Genomic DNA, 8,084 nt, shown 5'->3' with positions numbered 1-8,084 from the left:
AAAAATAAGACAAAACAACACCTTGGAGTTGTACTTTCTTGTGTAGACATGCAAAGTGATTGTGTCTTCCCTTGAAGATAAGAGAAGTGGTTGTACCTTCCCATGCAGATAAGAAACCTTGTCAAGAGTGCAGTGACACAGTAGAGACTTACTGGCAGTCACAATTAGATAAAAGCGGTATGAAAATTAACCTCACATAACATTAGCAGGAATATAACAATGCATTACTTAAAGAGTTGGAATCAATAATATATAACATAAATGTTTCTGAGCTAAACATTAACAGTTTCAAAAGGCTAGTCATGTCACACATCAATTCCATCCTGCACCTCACGCTGGACCCCTTCCAATTTACATATCAAGGATGCAATCTGCACAGAGGATGCAATCTGCTCTGCTCTCCATCCAGCCCTCATCGACAGACACAAAAACTCATATGTGAGAAAGCTGTTCATAGACTTCAGTTCGGCATTCAACACCATAATCCCACAGCAACTCATCTGTAAACTTGACAAGCTGGAGCTCAGCACCTCCTTTTGCATCTGGCAGCTGGACTTCCTCACTGAGAGGCCATAAGCAGTACGAGTCAGCAATAACACCTCAAGCAGCATCACACTCAGCCCAGGGGCCCCCAAGGCTTTGTGCTCAGTCCCCTGCTCTTCACCCTGCTGAATCATGACTGTACACCAACCTATAGCACCAATCACATGGTGAAATTTGTGAACGACACAACTCTGATGGTCTCATCTAAGGATGAAGCCATTCCAATCCAATATCGGTATTGGGTTCTGATACCAATGTAATTCATGGATCAGAAATTTCCAATCTTTCCGATCCAAGAGCCATGTCTGTGTGTGTGTTTTCTGCTGAAACATTTCCACAAGTGATTCCCTGCTGACTGCTCTACTAGCTGGCTGCAAAATACGGAATGGATTTCCTGAACATAGAGTTGTATGTAAACCTTTGGGCACAACTGATAATTTCCATGTTTTTCCTTTATAAATCATTGGTTGTTTGGATCAGCAATTTTAGTTAAATATATCATATAGCAGACAAACACAGTGATATTTGAGAAGTGAAATGAAGTTTATAGGATTTACAGAAAGTGTGCAATAATTATTTAAACAAAATTAGGCAGGTGCATAAATTTGGGCACCCCAACAGAAAAAAAAAAAAAAAAAAAAAAAAAAAAAAAATCAATATTTAGTAGATCCTCCTTCTGCAGAAAAAAAAAAAAAAACAGTCTCTAAACGCTTCCTATAGCTTCCAAAGAGAGTCTGGATTCTCGTTGAAGGTATTTTGGACCATTCTTTACAAAACATCTCCAGTTCAGTCAGGTTTGTTGGTTTCCGAGCATGGACAGCCCGCTTAAAATCACATCACAAATTCTCAATAATATTCAGGTCTGGGGACTGAGATGGCCATTCCAGAATGTTGTACTTGTTCCTCTGCATGAATGCCTTAGTAGATTGTTTGGGGTCATTGTCTTGTTTGAAAGATCCAGCCCCGGTGCAACTTCAACTTTGTCACTGATTCTCACACTGTTCTCAAGAATCTGCTGATATTGATTGGAATCTATGTGACCCTCAACTTTACCAAGATTCCCAGTGCCTGCACTGGCCACACAGCACCACAGCATGATGGAACCACCTCCAAATTTTACTGTAGGTAGCAAGTGTTTTTCTTTGAATGCTGTGTTCTTTTTCCGCCATGCATACCGCCCCTTGTTATGTCCAAATAACTCAATTTTAGTTTCATCAGTCCACAGCACCTTATTCCAAAATGAAGCTGGCTTGTCCAAATGTGCTTTAGCATACCTCAAACAACTCTGTGTGTGGCATGTACGCAGAAAAGGCTTCTTCTGCATTACTCTGCCATACAGCATCTCCTTGTGCAAAGTGCGCTGTATAGTTGAACGATGCACAGAGAGGTCAAAGGTCAATGAGCTTACCAATCCAATTTTGGGTTCCAATAATTAGTGCTAAATGTATTCAAATCAATAAAATGACAAGGGTGCCCAAATTTATGCACCTGCCTAACAACTGTAGGTGTGTCTCAATGAGACGTGAAGTAATAAGACACGCCTCCATTCAGGAAATCTCTTCTACAGTTTGTAGCCAGCTAGCAGGTGAGCATTGATGAGAACTGTGGCTGACCAACTTTTAATCACAACATGTCCACTGTGTAGAAATATTTTACACTAGAAACACCGCAAAGCAAGACAGCAACGTGCAATGTTTGTAAAGCCACTGTACCGAAAGGCAGAAGCTTCATCGCAACCTACAATACAGTGAACTTAAACATTTGGCACCACATTAAACAGCACAACAATTTTTATTCAGGACCAGAAAGATGAAAGGAACCGGCAGGAATCACTTCTGGAGTTATTCCAAAAACAAGGTAAACTTCCATCAGACATCATGAAAGCTAAAGGGATGACCGAAAAGTTGCTCAATTTCACTGTACTCGATTACCAACCATTAGGGTTAGTGATTAGCAATGTTGCCCCACAAAAAGAAGGTAATAGGACCTCTTCCTGCCTGAGCCTTTCTGTGTGGAGTTTGCATGTTCTCCCCATGTTCATGTGGGTTCCCTCGGGGTGTGCTGGCTTCCTCCCACTAGCAAAGACACGCAGGTTAGGTGAATTAGAAACTTTAAATTGAGCGTATGTCTGTCCCGACCAGGGTGTACCCTAACTCATGTCCTATGATTTCTGGGATAGGTGCTAACCCCCGTGACCCTTGACTGGAGTAAGCAAGTATAGAAAATGCATGAATGAATGTGATCTATCCAGGTCAAAAGAAAATTTAGCGGCTCCTTATAGCATTTGTATTTTACATGTTTGAAATCAGGGTGATAACTGTGTTCAGATTGCAGAGACACATAGATCTGATTCAAAGTAATTCCTTCTGAGTTGTTTGGGATATGCGTTTCTTTATTTTCATTCGGTAATCTTTAACACAGAAAAATCCACAGTTACAGAATAAATTATAGTATCATCTTTAACTTTAACTTAATAAATCTAAATAGGATAATTATCATGTCTTTTTATTTTCCTCTTTGCCATAGTTACATTTCTATCAGGTTTTTTTCTTTTCAGGGATGATTTCATTTAATTCATTATTATATGGCATGGTATAAAACAGATAAAATAACATGTAAAAGGATAAACACAGCAAAGTGCAAGCATATTTCCTCTCCAGTTATGTGAAAATGAATAGAATATATGAACACCCGGAGCACCCGGAGGAAACCCACGCAAACACGGGGAGAACATGCAAACTCCACACAGAAAGGCCACGGGAATTGAACCCATGACCTTCTTGCTGTGAGGCAACAGTGCTAACCACTAATCCACCGTGCCGCCCTATTATTATTATTATTATTATTATTATTATTATTCAGGGTGTCCTTGTCTGCCACAGCATACAGACACAAGGAAAGGACACGGAGTCTATTTACAGCAGGGTGAGAAATCAATAAATTCAAAACCATCTTTATTCATAGGAAGTGTGTTTCATGGCAGCAACCGTGAATCTGGGCTTGTGCCACACACACCTCACACCTTCAGAAAATGACCAGACAAATGAGATTTAACCTTCATCTGGTTAAATGTCCTGAGAGTCCAGTTCACCTGTCGTCTCTGAAAACCAACACATGCTGCTACGCGTCTAAATAAAACAAAGGCTCTTTGAAGAGCAACTACAGTATTTTATTATTTGGAAAAGCTTTTTCCTTTATATTTTTACATTAAATAAATCAATTATTAAACATGTCCATGAAGTCAAAGTTCAACTTGCACAGGAATTATGCTGTAGTGATTACAACTGATTACAACATTAAGAAATCACACAGTCACCGAGGATGTATTTAAATGTTGAAATGACTAAATTAAAAAATTATATAATATAAAGTAAGTCCCTTCAGTTTCACCTTTGTTTTTCACACAGAGCAGCTACAGAAAATCTGAGGTAGATCTGGCTGTTGAATTGGCAAACATTTTACACCAGATGCCCTTCCACTTGGTGTGAAAGGTCCTACGAAAGTCTGGACATGGGTTTGATTCCCAGTCACACTACCTGTCTGTGTCCATCACACTACCTGTCTGTGTCCATGGAAAAGACATTTCATCTACACCCAGCTACACATGTGTACTGGCCTTGACTGGAGTAGTAACATGTGATGGACTGGCATCCTGTTCACTGGGAGACTTAGACTCTCATCCTCTTCAAACCACAGTATCCAGGGATAAGTACTAACACCGACAGGGCTCAGGGCCTGTACAGGACTTACTTGTCACTCAGTATTAACAAGACAAGACAGATGTTATAAGATTTACCTTAAAGGATTCAACAGAATTGGACATTGTAATATCCACTGGTAAATTATTCCATAAAGTTGGAACACAATAAGGAAGCATTTTTTTCTTAACCCTGGAAATACACAATAAACCTGGACCCTAAGGGCCCTGTCCCACTGGCGTTTAGGAGGATTTGCGTATAGATTGCGTACAAAATTGGCCCATATTTGCCAAACATCCGCAATATCCGTGTCACATGCCTGTATGAGTCGGCCGTCATCCGAACATGCCCGTGATCATCTGCAGAGGCACGCATGTCCGCAGCCAGGATTTTTGAGCTGTTCAAAAATCTGGATGCAGATAACATCCGCCTTACATACTCCATATATGCTCAATTCATACACAATACATACTCACTCTATGCACTGTATATCCTCCATATATACTCAATTCATACACAATACATACTCACTCTATGCACTGTATATCCTCCATATATACTCAATTCATACACAATACATACTCACTCTATGCACTGTATATCTGCCGTTAACCGCTGATATCCGCAACTGATGGGGATTTGTGGCTTGGCAGCGGACCGGGAAAGTGTGTAAAACAGATATATATCGTGCCTATCATGTCCACATCACAAACTAAAATATGTTGTAGTGTATGCATACAAATTGGCCACGAATAAAGCGTTTTTATTACATCTGCTTTGCAGCTGATTTGCGGACAATCTGTGAATGCATAACAAACACGTCATGTAAACCCAAAGTACTATATGTGGCAGAAAGCGACATACCTGCCAGTCAGTGCCGGCCCAGCTGTGTAAATCCACAAAGACATAGCTGCTGCAATCCAGGACTTTTATTTAACACCAACAAAAGGAAGAGTTGCTGTTTAGCCACAACTCACGCTGAAGTCTGTTTTCTGTGACACTCTCAAAAAAAAAAAAAAAAAACACCATCTTACATTCGGAGTGGCTTCCCCCCTCCCACTCCCCAAACTCATGAACAGTTAACCCTCGCATGACAAAATGAACATTAACTCTGTGATCAACTTGTCCAAGTCCAGCAAATGCTCCAGAGGCTGTATTGTTGGTGTGAATAGTGATGCCGAAAGGCCCGAGTGCGCTTATTTTATCACCGCAATGCAGATGCTGTGCACGCGCAACACGTGCGTGATGCATTCATAATACACCCGTAATGCTGCCATGATAATCTCAATGTGTCGGATCAGTTTCCTCACTACATGCGTTATACAACCGTGATTGTTCATCATATATTCGCTATATATTATTAATATATCCGTAATTCATACTGGGACATTTGTCATTTTTGGCCATTTTTGTTGCGGAAGACAATGAATGCCTGTAATTTGTGTACTCAGTTCATGCACAATTGATCCTCTCCCCAGTGGGACAGGGCCCTAAGACTAAACTGAATGAATGAATGAGGTGGTATATAAGGCTCAGTAAGGTCCATCAGGTAAAGAGGCGCATAGCCATTCAAAACATTTTATAAATCAATACAACAGGAAAAATCAATGTTGACTTTCACTGGATGAAATACATTTTCTTTATAAGAGGAATATAATTGAGATTAGTATTTGTTTCTGTCCAGTCTTGATGCCATGTTACATGTTCATGTGAGAAATATAATGCTCTCAAAGCCATTCATCTCATCTCAGTGCAATTTGTTTACCAGTCTCATTCTTAGCCTTTTTTGCAAAAGTGCTTTTCCATAGTTTTGACAAATGACTTAACAGAAATGATTTTTTGATGCAAAATAGATGCCAGTACAAACATTAGCTTTCATCTGTAATTTAGCAGACTGCTCAACATTTTGCTTAACAAATTAGGGAACAAAACTAGACCCATATTCAACATGACTTTTTTTTTTTTTAACATAACCCAATTTCCTTTCCTTCAGCTCTGCAGATGGAGTGAGCTTCAGGAACAATTAATTAACAAGAATTATTAGCAGTAATTAGAACAGTAACATCTAGGAAGTCATTAGTATGGATGACATTTCCACAGAGAGTCAAGCAATTGAACAGTGTTTTATTTTGAGAGAATAAGGAAGATGTCTTTAGGTTGACTTCACTATAATTAAGAAAGTACTATTCACTGAGCCTTTTTTAGATTTCTACTTTATAATTCAGAAAGCAGCTGATGGTATCAGCTGGTTAGTGCCCCCACAAAATAAAATTTGCTATCAAAAGTATTTTATCAATAAGCCCCACGCTTACACAAAAGCAAAATAATTACATAAAGTATAGATTTTCTAAGAATAGGTTAAGCATCTTTTTGTGTATTTCTATGTCTATGTACACAGTGAGGAAGGAGTCTAGTGTTTGGGAATATTCTGATTCCAGTTCCTCATTTAATAACTGAAGATGGATTGTCACACATGGTACAGATGATTTGAACCCATTAACACAGCGCTGACTCTCATGTTTGGGAAAACTCCAGTTTTGGTTGAGAATTTCTTTTCCAAAAGGGAATGACATTGGTACAACACAAAGGTAAGTCAAGTGCAAACCTGTCATTCATTATTGTTTACATTCTGTTTGAACTGTGGAAAAAACATCTCTGATAGCAGCAGGAACAGACATCAGTTTGGTCAGTTGTTGGCCATTTGGCAGGATGTTTTGCTCTTTAGCAAAGACATTTATTCATATTTACTTGAAATGAGCATGACTGGTAATTGTATTTTATCTCTGGAGCCCGACGATGAACAAAGATATGAGGAAATAGTCACACATCACAATCGCTCATACAGTATGTTTACCACTGTGTTACATCACCTTTCCTTCTAATAACACTCAGTAAGCACTTGGGAACTGAGGACAATCATGAATGGGTATAATAGGAGCATCACCAAAAGGCTCAGCCTTTCACAAGCAAAGATGGGGCAAGGATCACCACTTTGTGAATAACTGCATGAAAAAAATAGTCCAACAATTTAAGAACAATGTTGCTCAACATTCAATTGCAAGGAATTTAGGGATTCCATCATCTACAGTCCATAATATAATCAGAAGATTCACAGAGTCTGGAGAACTTTCTACATGTAAGCGGCAAGGCCAAACACCAACACTGAATGCCTGTGACCTTCGATTTCTCAGGCGGCACTGCATTAAAAACCAACATCATTGTGTAAAGGATCTTACCGCCTGGGCTCAGGAACACTTCAGAAAACCATTGTCAGTTAACACAGTTCGACATCGACAGGTGCAAGTTAAAACTTTACCATGCAAAGCGAAAGCCATACATCAACAACATCCAGAAACGCCGCCGCCTTCTCTGGGCCCGAGCTCATTTGAAATGGACAGACGCAAAGTGGAAAAGTGTGCTGTGGTCTGATGAGTCCACATTTCAAATTGTTTTTCGAAATCATGGATGCGGTGTCCTCCGGACAAAGGATGAAAAAGACCATCCAAATTGTTACCAGCGCTAAGTTCAAAAGCCAACATCTGTGATGGTAAAGGGGTGCCCATGACATGGTCAACTTACACATCTGTGATGGCACCATCAATGCTGAAAGGTACATTCAGGTTTTAGAGCAACACATGCTGCCATCCAAGCAACATCTTTTTCAGGGACGTCCCTGCTTATTTTAGCAAGACAAAGTCAAGCCACATTCTGCACGTGTTACAACAGCGTGGCTTCATAGTAAAAGAGTGTGAGTGTGGGTACTAGACTGGCCTGCCTGCAGTCCAGACCTGTCGCCCATTGAAAATGTGAAGTGCAAAATACGACAACGGAGACCCCAGACTG

The sequence above is a fragment of the Thalassophryne amazonica genome, chromosome 2 (genome assembly GCF_902500255.1).
Source record: "Thalassophryne amazonica chromosome 2, fThaAma1.1, whole genome shotgun sequence".
In the NCBI taxonomy this organism is placed as follows: domain Eukaryota; kingdom Metazoa; phylum Chordata; class Actinopteri; order Batrachoidiformes; family Batrachoididae; genus Thalassophryne; species Thalassophryne amazonica.
The sequence above is the reverse complement of the archived record's forward strand: the minus strand, read 5'-3'. Positions refer to the sequence as shown.